The 13,240-nt window shown below is 50.2% G+C and overlaps 1 protein-coding gene and 1 long non-coding RNA gene across 2 annotated transcripts in view; both read right to left on the reverse strand.

The window, feature by feature from the left end:
• The window catches only part of GALNT16 (polypeptide N-acetylgalactosaminyltransferase 16), an 81,640-nt gene that overhangs the window by 54,083 nt on the left and 14,317 nt on the right, over window positions 1-13,240 (reverse strand). The window lies entirely within an intron of this gene.
• On the reverse strand, window positions 145-4,597 carry LOC306653253. Its single transcript, XR_013761680.1, has 3 exons — window positions 2,205-4,597; window positions 1,735-2,174; window positions 145-1,676 (listed from the first exon to the last, which is right to left on the reverse strand). It is a non-coding gene; the product is annotated as an uncharacterized lncRNA (long non-coding RNA).

Raw genomic sequence — 13,240 nt, forward strand, 5'->3', positions numbered from 1 at the left:
GCAGGTCATTCTAAGAAGCAAAGAGAAATAATTAATATGAAAGTCCTGACCTACAGCCAGTGCACCACAAATGCTAAGCAGGAAAAGGGACGCCTCTCCAACTGACTCGAATGACTTGGGTTTGAAATGTTCAGGAAGAAAAACGCCAAGACTTTTTAAGAAAAGGGCTAAACTCCGCGGAGCAGTTGTGACAAATCCCTTTGCTGCGTGGAGAAGACATTAAAGGAAGGACAAGCGATCTCTGACGTGCCTGCTGTCCTCCAGGCAGCCAGGAGCGCGCCGTTTGGGGCCCAGGCTTTGGGGCAGACAGTGGGGTTTGACCCTGACTCCTACCTCATTTGGCTTCTGATGACTGACATCCACTTCGGTTAAGTCTCAGCTCCCTCGTCTGTAAAATGGGTTGGAAAAAGATCCGCTTGTAGGTGTGGAGGTTACACTTGCAATACGTGCAGAGTGATCAGCCGGCTCCTGGCAGCTGCTTAGGGCTGGACAAGTGCAGGTTACTGTGCGCCCTCGTCTTCCGGCACCTCATTTCACAGGTCCAGGGCTCACTGACGCCCATCAAGGAACCGTAGCGTTCTGCAGAGGAAGAGGATCGCCACGTCTCGTGCTCCCAGCTTAGTGGCCCTGTGCAGTGGGAAGGGCTGCCCGACAGGCCTGCCAATGGCTTTCACGACATCTGGATCACATCACCATGGAGGGGTGACGGGAATGGTGGCCACTGTCCCCCACGATCTGACAATCTCTCCGAAGGCCAGAGGAACTCCGCCTCATCCCACTGACAGGACCAAGCGCTGTGAGTTTGGTAAAAGAAAGACCATCATGGGAGGGAGAGTAGTTCTCCATCTCTCCAGAGCACGGAGAAAGGCCGCTGGTCTAGGCTGGGGCCTAGGTTAGACATAAAGAAGGACTTTCCACAGGTTGTAACACCAGCCGAGGGTATGAAGGAAGCCCCGCCCTGCAGTCTCCAGAGATAGGGCTGAAGCGGGAAGCAGTCAGGTGTGCCCTCTCCGCCCTGCCGGCCTAGACGGGACTGGTCTCTGTCTCTTCTCCCAGGAGGGTTGGGGCCCAACAGGGGCAGCACCATTAAGCAACTGACCCATATTTCCCCTCTGATGCAGGACAGAAGCCATAATGGGAAGGGAGGAGGTGGTCGGCCTACCAGCTAAGAGCACTCACTCCGGAGTAAGACCGTCTGACTGAGCACAAGTCCCGGTTCTGCCATGGAACTCCTGTGTGGCCTTGGGCAAGTTACTTAACGTCTCTGTGCCTCAGGACCTACCCCATAGAAGTTCTGGGAGAAGAAAATGAGATCCTGTCTGTAAAATGCTTAGCACTCCTTGGTTTCAGAGTCAACACTGTACAATTTTCAGCCAGTATTCAATAATCCCGGGCTGCGGCAGAGACAAAGTCATAGATAGGTCCCCGTTCTCGCCGGAGACTCTTTTCTTGAGCCATCAGGTCTGTGTCCAGGAGGGGTATCTGAACCCCTCCCAAGTCAGCAATGTCCGTGGGTCACGGGTCATATCTACTACAGAACGTGGGGCACCGACGACCGTGATGACAGAGGCTCCTTCAGCTCTCACGACGCTGGGAAGTCTGTAAAGCAATTCCACAGGCGCCGTCTCACTTGAGCTCGCGGTTGATGAACCTGCTGGTGTCACCATCAGCCCGTTCTCCAGACGAAGCCACGGGAGTCAAGGGAGCTAGTGGTGGACTCCTGCTCCATCTGACTTCAAACCCTCCTAGCAGAGGTGAGGTCGTCCTGTCCATCACACTGGTCTCCTGCCGCACATCTGTGACCTGCGGTCAGTGGGCACAGGAAGGAGGTCTGGCAGGCCAGCCTCGAAGTCGGGCCTCAGTGGCCATCTGTGGCAGGGGTGCTCCCCACAGTCCTGACCAAAGGCGCTGGTCTCACTTTGTCCTCAGCAAGCCGGCGTGTCTGCAGAGCTGGTCTTCCTGGTCTCCCAGTGCAGAGGTGCTAGAAAGTCAGAGTCAGGTCCCCCCAGGAAGCTTTGAGGAAAACCTCAAAAGTTCCTACATAACATTTTTCTTTTCTTTTCTTTTCTTTCTTTTCTTTTCTTTTCTTGATACTGGGGATGGATTGCCCCCTGGGGTGCTTTACCACTGAGCTACATTACCTGTCCTTTTTAGTTTTTATTTTGAGACTGGGTCTCTCGAATTTGCTGAGAGTCTCACTAAACTGCTGGGGCTGGCCTAGAACTTGCCATCCTCCTGCTCAGCCTCCTAAGTCACTGGGATTACAGGTGTGGGTCACAGCACCTGGCTACAGACAATTTTTAAATATTAAGTGTTAAGAAAACATAAAAGACCTCCACTTAAAAAAAATGCCCTTATCTCTCAGACCATTGAAGCTGAGGATTTAAATACAAAGAGGTTCCTGAGCCAGCGGGGTCTAGAAGCCTCCATCACCCCTGAGCCTTTAACCTTCTCTCCTGTCTCCTGGGCCAAGGTGTCTCCAAGAGCCATATGTGTTGAGGGAGCTCTGTGGGTCCTGAGAGTTGCATGGGCCTTGCCAGGTGACATTAGCTCCTTTCACAGAGTTTAACTGACCGTTGTCCGTCACAGAGCCCGGATGGAAGGTTTTGGGTCTTAATTCTTTTCCCCATGGGCTCAAATAGTGTTTTCATTCTCCATTCTCATTTTCTGAGACTGTTACCACTTGAACTGAGATTTTGATCTGAGTCCAGAGGTGAAGCATACAGGGAATTTTTCTGAGTGCTGGAACTTGCTTTCAAAGGCCACTTCTTCTTTTTTTTTTTTTTTGGTGCTGGGGATCAAACCAGGGTCTTGTTCTTGGAGGCTGAGCTACACCCCAGCCCTAGGGCCACATTCTTAATGTGAATCTTTCAGTCGCTCTCCACCTAGCACCCAGCTCTCAATGACAGCCTTACTATTTTATAACCTTTTTATTTGCTTCTGTCAGTTTAAAATCATCAACAGTGAATCCAAAGGGCACAGCCATGCCAACGGCCTGCCTCTGCTCCTCTGGGGAGTGCCCCAGACAGATGACTGGAGTCTGCCAGAGTCTGTTTCCAGCCACAGGCAGCCTGGGTCCGGTTCTGACGTCTTGGGACAGCTTGCTCTTCCCCCGCCTTCCTGTTTGCTGCAAGACCATCCAAGATGTTGGTTTCCTGAGGCAAAGGACACCCCTCCTGGGAGCGCCCAACTTGTTGGGGAAAAAAAAAAAACTACTACTGCCTCCCAGGAAGCCGGCTAAGACTGTGCAGGTCAAAGTGCAAACTCGCGGGCACCTCCAAAACACAGTTCTGACATTCAAGATGCACACGTGGAAACCCGAAGATAGCTGCCATGTGGCACTGTCCCTTACTTCTTAAAATTTTACAGATTAGATCACTGATATTGGCCAACCAAGCATATGTTCATATTAAATTAATTAACCAAAATAACTCAGAACAGTTTCTACACTGAGCGTGGAGGACAGTCTTCGTTTTGGAAGCCTAATATCCATTTCCCCTTTCTAAGGGCACCAGGATTCCTTTAAGGAAACAGCCTCCTGTTGCTGAGGGCAGCCTCACAGGGAGGGTGAGACCAAGGGTTTATCCCTCACCACCAGCTCCATCATGGAAGCCAGAGGGGCCTGCAAGGGCCTTTTGAAGACTTCCTACTTTTTCCTGCAAAAGGGCAGGAAGTTGGGCTGAGTCCACCAGGATGTCTCTGCCTTAGATTGAGAGCAGCAATAGGGGACTTACACAGCCTGAGCCTTCCAGCACAGTGAGGCCTGTGGGCTCCTGACCACAGGGACCTTCTGCAGATCCTGCTTCCCCGAACACAATTCCCAGTGTCTCAGTCATATTAACTACAACCAGAAACTCAACATGGCTCTGCGGACGGTACACAGGTGAAACCTGGGCTTCCAGCAGAGTAACGACTCCAGCCCTGAACCCCTCCCAGGCCTCCAGCTCCTCAGCTTCCCTGAGGAGCTCCATCCACCAGCAGAAAGAGAGACCCAGGACCAAGCTCAGCCCAAACACCGGCCCTGCCATCGGTGTGGCATATTCTTGTCTAAGTGCCGACTCTCCACACCTTCTGATGCGGTAGAGACCGACTACTTCCCGGTCTCTAGGGTTCTGGGTTCACTGAAACTTTCTGGTCCTTGAGGATATGCACTGTGGACGTCCCTTGATCTCATTATTGCCAGTAATTACAGACGGTAAGTTAGTGGGGTCTGGTATGGCAGCTCACCACGCCTAAGTAGGTGCTCCCTCAACGTAACATGACGAAGGAAATGCTACCAGCCCTGGCTGGGACCCTGGAATGCACTGCACCAGAGTAACTCGCAGGGAGGTGTTGTCTCATGTGGGCCCAGCCTATCAGTGGGGATGGGGACAGGTAGCACCCCAGCTACAGTTCATCACTAATTCCATCAGAGGCTTCTTTGCAGCTGGCTATCCACCTGTTCCCAAAGGCATCTGGTTTGCCTCAACACAGAGTAAATGTCCACTGGTGTTTTACAGAGTCACCATGGTACAGAGGGAAGAGTTGTAGCTCAGAGGTTCCAGCCCTCATCTGCCGGAAGAACTGTGTGACTTCAACAAATGGTACTGTCCCCTAACCTTCACTGCCTCCTCTGTTCATAGGCCACCAGACGGCCTTCCAGCTCATTTCCTCAGCTCCCACAGATGGGCTTCTGGTCCCGTCAGAAGGCAGCACAAGCACTGCAGGTAGCCAAGGCACACATCCCGGAGAGTGGGCTGTGGATCCGGAGGCCCGATGATCCCAAGAAATACTGTGGGGCTGTAACACCTGTCTTTGAGACCTCGGGAGACTTCGGAGGGAATTTCCAGCTCCCAGCACTGCGGAGGGCCCTCTCCCAGCCCTCAGAACCAGTCCCTAAACACCCAGATGGGATCACGTGGAGAATTTCCTGCTGGATTCGGGCTCTGCAGTTAGGGTTTGTGGTTAGTGCATCTCACTTGGAGGCAGCTGCATCCTTTCCAAGCTGTGGCTGCGAACACAAGAGGCCACGCGGCCCAGGAGGGTGGGATGTGGGTTGGCTTTGCTGCCCAACACACTGCTGTTTGCCTGTGAAAAAGTCACCTAACCTGAGTCAGTTTTCTCACCAGCAAAATGAGACTCTGAACTTGATTATTTCTATTCATGTATTTATTATGTATTCTGGTAGCATTAGATGCAGAAAGAGAAAAAATTTCAGAGTCACGAAAGGGAGGGCTCCTTCCCACTCCCAGGGAGGGAGCCCAGGATGCGGGAAGCAGTTGTAATTGCTATATTGAATTTCTAGCTGCAACACTGTTCACTGCTTGGTCCTCACTGTTTGCTAAAAGGAAGCTTACCTGTCAATCAAGAGAGCAATGCTTCTTTCCAGCTCTGAAATCCACAATTCACCCTTTCCTGCATCAAGTCAGTAAATGTTTCCTGAGCATCTAGTTAGGCAGCTACCAGGTTGGGCAGACCAGCAGCCAGATCTGAGGCTTGCCTCTGGGGAGCTCAGGATGCTTGTGTCCCAGGTCACTATCGAATGATGGGCATCTCATGGGCCATTGTCCAACTCCTGCCAGTTTTACCTCCTGGGTTCGCCTAACAGTGGAAATACCACGGCGATGTCTGTGATTGTACAAATGGGGGCCCTAGAAAAGCAGGGGGGCAAAACAAACATGCAATTCTATGAAGGTGTTCCAAGAGTGAATACGATCCCAAATCACAGCCAGGAACACCTCTTTCCCATGACCTGGCTTGACTTGGGGAACTCGATCTAGAAAGCCAGGAGTGGTGAGTGACACACAGATCCTAGAGATTCTCAATTACTCATCACCCAGCCTGGCTTTCAGCAGGAGTTAGACACCGGCCAGTGAGATGCCCAGCATCCTATGGTGGCCTGGGGAACAAGCTTACTGTGCCTTTGACTGGAAAAAGAGCAGATTGTGTTGCAATGCCAGTCAATGCCTGCCTGCTCACAATCAGTTTAGTCATTAATACGTTCACATGTTATAGTGAAAGTTTCCAACATACGAAGATGAAAGAATTGCATAGCAAACACCCACGTACCTGCCACCTAGATTCTACTGCTAAGGTTTTGTTGTATTTATTTTTTCTTATATCTATCCTTCTATCATCTGTCAATCAATATATCTTAATTTTATGATGCATTTCAAAGGAAGCTGGAGACCTCAGTATGCTTGGCTTAAACATGTCTGCATGCATATCATTAACTAGAATTCAATATGTACTTATGGTGTGTGTGTAAAATGCACATCTTAAGAGTACCTTTGGATGAATTTTGATAAATGAAGGTATTTGTGCAGTAAAAATTTCTACCAAGAAATAGGACATTAATATCATTCCAGAATGTTCCCTCATCCACCCTTGTGAAGGATTCTGCCCTCACCCCCACATCTCTTGCTGTGACTAACTACCCAGCCACAGCTTTAAGACCAGGGTAGGCCCCTGACCCAAAGGCAGCCTGTTCAAATGTTGGCAAGTCATCCTTGACCTTTGTGGCCTGGCTCAGTAGGGCCAGCTGGGCCAATCAGAGGCTTTCCCAGGAAGTAGAAAACTGAGAAACTGCTGGCTAGGTAAGCACACGGCACTGAAGGGTCATGAGGCAGATCTGGGGTCACTGGGATCGTGAACCACATGCCAGCAGAAGTGCGGAGAAGCTGGGACCAGAAAGGCACACAGGATGTGTACCTGGGAGACAAAGAGACTCAGAAATAGGATCCCTGAGAGAGAGGTAGGCCAGAGGGCTTCAGCCTCCTCCAATTTCAGTAGCAGTTCCAGGTCTCTGCTGTCCTCACAAAACCATCTTTCTTGAAGGGAACTTGAGCAGGCCTCTCTCCATGCCACGCCCCAGACCCGGTGGCAAAGGCCATGGAGACAGTAGCACAGTGCAGGCGCAAACTCGCCGGCTGACTAGGGGAGCTGAAGGAGGCATTCAGCTTCTGCCTGTGACGGGCACCTTCTCGAATCTTTCTCCGGTATCTACACTGGAATTTGCCCATGCCTGTCACCATCTATCCCCCACCCTTCTGTAAACACCTTGAGGACAGGTGCCAGAATGGCTTGTTTACCTCTGTTCCCTGGCACCCTGGACAGTTCTTGGTGCAGGGTAGGTACTCAAGGAGCTATCTTCAATGAACGGAATGCATGACAGGAGAGCTAAGGAAGCAGAGTGGTAATGACAGTGAAAACATCTTAACATGCCAGACGTGGTGGCACACGCCTGTAATCCCAGCGGCTCGGGAGGCTGACGCAGGAGGGTTGCGAGTTCAAAGCCAGCCTCAGGAATGGTGAGGAGCTAAGCAACTCAGTGAGACCCTGTCTCTAAATAAAATACAAAATAGGGCTGGGGATGTGGCGTAGGGATTGAGTGCCTCTGAGTTCAATCCCCAGTACACCTCCCAAAAAAAACATAGCATAGCACTTACTACACTTACTAAGTGCTGTGCAGCATTCTAACAGCACTAACCAAATCTTTTTTTTTTTTGGTACCAGGGTTTGAACCAAGGGGTGCTTAACCACTGAGCCACTCCCCAGCCCTTTTTTATATTTTATTTAGAGACAGGGTCTTGCTAAATTGCTGAGGCTGGTCCTCCTATCTCAGCCTCCCAAGTCACTGGGATTACAGGCATGAGACACCACACCTGGCTTCTAACCTGATCTTAATTACTCTATGATGTGGGTACTGAGGCACAGAGAGGTTAAGTAACTTGCCCAAGGTCACACAACTAGCAAGTGGTAGCTAGATTGGAACCCAGGCAGAAAGACTTCAGAGTCAGTGATCTTAATCCCTGTCATTCTCTTTCCTACCCTGAGAAAGCTTCTCGGCATAGGATACCAAACCAAGAGCTGGAACCTGTAAGAGGTCAAGTGTGACCCTGGACACCAAGACGGGGCTGATGCAGCCCACGAAAGGCTGAGCTGGGTGCAAAGAAACAACAGCTTCAGCAGTGATGGTCAGCCCCCTTCTGACTAGCCAACGTTCACGGCACGCCCACCAATGCCCGGCACTGTCCAGGCCCTGGTGCGGCCTGGCAGACCTGCTGCTTGCACTCAAGGAAGCCGAGTAACAGTCACCTGTGCTTGTTATGTGGCAGGCACAGTGCCACGTGAGCACGGTATCTTCTAATACAATCCTCATGACTGCAGTTACGCCCACTATATTGGTGAAGAAACTGAGGCTTAGAGAGGTTGAGTCACTTGTCCCATGGTGACTACATGTATTTACAGTTCCATGTGGCAGGCACTGTTCTGGTGGTACAGACGTGAACACTATAGACAGCCTTTCCTCTGAGGGGCTATGCATGCAGTGAATGGGGCTGAGACAAGGACAGGAAGGAGCACGTGAACAAGACCATTTCCAGGTGTGACAAGTGTCAGGTGGGGAGAACAGCTGACCATAGTCAGACATGGGGTGGGGTGGGATGTTTAAGGCAAAGGAGACAGCCTGTGCTGTGCAAAGGCCCTGGGGCAGGACACCTTGACTGTGCTAGAAGAAAGCAAGGTGGATGTGGCTGAAGTGTAGGGAAGGGAGGGCACATTAGAGTAAAATAGGGAGTTTGAGCCCAGGTCTGGTGGATTCCAGGCCTGTGAACTCCAGCGGCACACAATATTATCCAAGCAGGCAATGTGCAAGGAAGTAAACAAAGAATTGCCTCCGGAGGACAATAAGGACGGTCCCAGGTTACAGACCCTATGAAGGAGACACAGCCTCCCATGCAACTTGAGCTGTGTGCACATTAGAAACCTCAGCTAGTGCAGATGCAACCTTCATCAGTTCCAGCGTCTCTCAAAGGCCCTTGAGACAGACCCTACCATGTAACTCAGGAAAATTAATAATCCTAACACTTGGTCTTTGAAGAGCTCTGTGTACACAAGTACTCACCAGCAGGAAGCAGTTTCAGAATGAATACTGTTTCTTTCATGCCCATCATGGCCGCTTGGGATTTAGCTGAGCCCTGGGGACAGGCTCAGCTCCCACCCAGCACCCCACCCACCAGAAGAGGACTGTGTCTGGAGCAACTAGTACTGTACTGGACTCCCCATTGCAGACTGTGAAATATCAGATCTCAAAAATGCCACACGGCTATGTCGTGGGAGGAACTAAGCGAGACGTCAGTGTTACTGAGCAAGCTACATCCCTGGGGGGTGACATGAGCTCATGGAACCCAGCTGGTGTCCTGTCAACTGGGAAGGAGCCACAGCCCTGCTCCAACAAAGAATAGAGACTCCCCCCCACCCCAGGCTCAGGGAACACAGCAAGTAGGGAGAGCAGACAAGCCGAGTGGGGACCCACCAGCTTTGAAATGCTCCCCTTTCCTCTTGTCCTTTCCCTCTGCCCCACTCCCGGGGTTCAGTAGGGGCTGTGGGTGGGACTACTCACACCTAACGAGGTCTGGAGCTGAGTTGGAGTTCCTTCTCTATGACTGTGGGGTTAGGAGACCATTTGCCTGCTGTACACCCAGCACTACTGCTAATCAGCTGGCCCGTCCTCTCTGAGCCTCCATCTCTGCGTCTGTAAAGTGGGGATACTGGCAAGCCCCAGCTTCAGAGTGCTCACCATAGACAGGCGCCGTGGGAGGTTAGGTATAAACTCTAACCCTGTCCAGTGGGGGTGGGAGGGACAGCTAAGGAAAAGTGGGGCTGACAGCACAGCCACTGCTGCCGTGGCCTCTGGCAGATAGCAAAGACCCTGGAACTTTATTAGCCACAGACAGCCCCCCGCTGTTGCTTGTCTTCTCAACTGGGTGACTAGAGCTGCCACCGACCTGCCCCTTTCTTTCCCTAAGAGTCACAATGATCCCCAACCATCTTTGCAGCCAAGGGTTGGGCCCCCCCTCAGGGCTGTATCCTCAGCCTTTGCCCCAAGGGGAAGCAAAGGTGGAGGCTTCTGGTGGTGGAGGAGGCGAGGCCCTCTCAGGGCTTCTCCAGGAGCCGCTCAGCCCGGAGGCAAGGAGACTGGCCCTGGAGTTGGTGTCCAAGGTAGACGTCTGCGCTGCCCATCCTCCCCTCCCTACCACAGTCACTAGACCTCCGGAGCCTCATCCGTCCACCACGGTTCGCTGCACATGTACGAGGGGCAGGCACCGTGCTGGGGGCCTTGGCTCCCTTATCTGGTAAAAATAATGGAAATGAGAAAACAGTATATTGGTTTCTCAAAAAATTAAAAATAGAATTACCATAGAATCCAGCAATTCCACTTCTGAGTATATACCCAGAGGAAATGAAACCAGGTCTGGAATATTTTTCCACCCACATTCACAGCAGCATTATTCACAGGAGCCCAAAGGCAGGAGCAATACAGGTAGGAGTCTGTCCGAGGATGGGTGGATGGACGGATGCGTGGATGGGCAGGCCGGATGTGGAATAGACACATATGGGACATTCATCAGCCTTAAAAAGGAATGGGGCTGGGATCGTGGCTCAGTGGTAGAGCGCTGGCCTTGCATGTGGGAGGCACTGGGTTCCATCCTCAGCACCACATATAAATAAATAAAATAAAATAAAGGTATTGTGTCCATCTACAACTGAAAAAAAAATTTAAAAAGGAAGAACATTCTGATACATGCTATAACATAGAAGAACCCTGAAGACATGTTAAATGAAATGAGCCATCCCCCAAAGTCAGAGTTTAGGTGATTCCATATCATTTAAATACAATTTATTTCAAGTACCAAAGTTAGTCAAGTTCATAGGAGTGGGCTGGGTGCGGTGGCGCATGCCTTAATCCCAGTGAGGCAGGAGGATCACAAGTTCAAAGCCAGCCTCAGCAACTTGGCAAGACTCTGTCTCTAAATAAAAAATAAAAAAGAGCTGGGGATGTAGCTCTGTGATTAAGCAGCCCTGGGTTCAATCCCTTGTAGTAAAAAAAGAAAAAAATCATCGATTCAGGAAGTAGAACGGCGGGGCGGGTGGGAGGTAGTGCTTAACGGGGACCAAGTCTGAGCTTGCAGAGAAAAGTTCTGGAGACCAAGAGTCGCGATGGTTGTGCCACCACGTGAATGTCCCTAATGCCACTGAATGGCACGCTACTAAATGGTTACAATGGCGACGTTTATGTCACACATATCTTACCAGAAAATTCTAAAACTCATAAGAAGAAATCAAGAGCAGGCATCAACATCACCGTTACTTCTTGTACACAGGGAGGGTGGCCACCTGAGAGGCTTGTTCCAGGCTGGGCTCTCTTGTAGTCTGTGCGACTTGAGAAGAGAACAGACAGTGGCCTTGGGGTGAGGTGACAGTCTCTTTCCCACCACCGCCCAGGCTTGTTTTGCACCTAGTCCTCTCCTCCATTCCAGGATGACCCTGGAATTGGAGTCGCCACACCAAGAATTTGCTCAGGCCACACCTCTGCCTGATGTTCCGTCTCTTCCTGCCTAACGGGCACGTGCTCCTGTGAAGACAACCCGATTTCTCACCCTCAGGGATGCCTCTCCGTGAGGCTGACGGTGGTTGCACTCAGCATGCACCCGAGGTCAGCGCCACAGCCCTCCAGCCTCATCAGCCTCCTCCAGAGTCCAACCACTGAGGGTGGACACTGGGTCCTATTCCTCCTTGTGCCCCAGCCTCTGGCCCAGTGCTGGTCACACATGGGAAAGCCAGTGTCTGAGTGGGTCAGTCCATGCACCTGTTGAGTGCGCTGCCAGTGGCTGCTGCTCGGAGAGATTTAGGAGCACTGCCACATAACTCTAAAGGACAGGCCCCACTGTCACTCAGGACTGAAATCACGGTGCAGCAAGTAAGGCACCCAAGTTAGCTTCAGGGGCCCCCCAAAACCTCAGTAATGAGGGTACATCATATTCGAATGACCTATGTACTTTTTAAAAATCAAAATTAATTCCCAAAAAATCCTTAATGATGAACTGGGCACAGTGGCACATGCCTATAACCCTAGAGGTTTGGGAAGCAGAGGAAGGGGGAATCTCGAGTTCAAAGCCAGCCTCAGCAACTTAGTGAGTCCCTAAACAACTCAGTAAGACCATCTCTAAATAAAATACACAAATAGGGCTGGGGATGTGGCTCAGTGGTTGAGTGCCCCTGAGCTCAATCCCTGGTACCAAAAAAAAAAAAAAAATATATATATATATATATATATATATATATATATATAAATATATCCTTAATGAACAAAATACTAAAATTTTAGATAAAGACAGGCTCTGACTCTGTACTTACATGGCTCAATTCACTCTAATTCCAGCCCTGTCAGATTCAGTCTTTATTTAAAAATTAGATATTTTATTCAGCAATTCCATTCCCAGATATTTAAGGACTATGTGCAAACATCGACCTACAAGAATTTTCAGTGTTGGGTTGTTTATAAAAATGAGCCTGGCTGGGTGTGGTGGCACAGGCCTGTAAGCCCAGCTATGAGGGAGACCGAGGCAGGAGGATCGCAAGATTGAGGTCAGCCGAGGCAACCTAGCAAGATCCTGTCTCAAAATTAAATAAAACAGGCTGGGGTGGAAGTGGTAGAGCACCCCTGGGTTCAATCCCCAGCACCCAAACGAGAGAAAAACACTGACAACATGTTCGGTTGAACCACATGAACCTGCCAACATTTGACCATTTTTACCTAAAAAACAACAATTTTATATAATTTAATGCAATTTAACTACTCGGTGCGAATGGTGATTATATAACCTAAGGAACTGTCACACAGTGAGACACTAGACAACCATTAAGAAATACCGCATAGACAATTCATGGCACAGGGAAGTGTCCATGAGACACTGTTCCCCAGAGCAAGCTACAAAACACTATAAAATTATAATTTTTTTCCTAAAAAAAAAAAAAATCAATCAAAAAAGATCTGAATCAATGATTGGCCTGAATACTAACATGAGGACTCTGAACGGTGGGGTCTGGGGTGATTTCGTTTCCTTCTTTTTGATTTCCGGTCTTTGGGGTATTACACATGTATTATTGTTTAAAGGGAGATGAAAGATCAATTAAGGAAAAGCTCCTTGTCTCCGATCTCATACCTTTCTGCCAGAAGACTTTGTCATCTCTCTGTCCCCAAGAAGGGGGAAGAGACACATTTGGGATTCATATCCCTGGGGACCCTGGCTCTCTGTCCCCTCCTGAGCCCCTCAGCGTGGAAGTGCTTTCCCCTCCTCAACCACCTTCCAATGACAGCCAGCCAGGTTGATCATAGGTTCAGAAGACAAGCCTGAGGATGGCTTTGCTGTCCTCCAGCAGGTGACAGCAGAGCCACGTGGGACAAGCTTGGGAGGCG

This window comes from Sciurus vulgaris, assembly GCF_902686455.1.
Source record: "Sciurus vulgaris genome assembly, chromosome: 2".
NCBI lineage: Eukaryota > Metazoa > Chordata > Mammalia > Rodentia > Sciuridae > Sciurus > Sciurus vulgaris.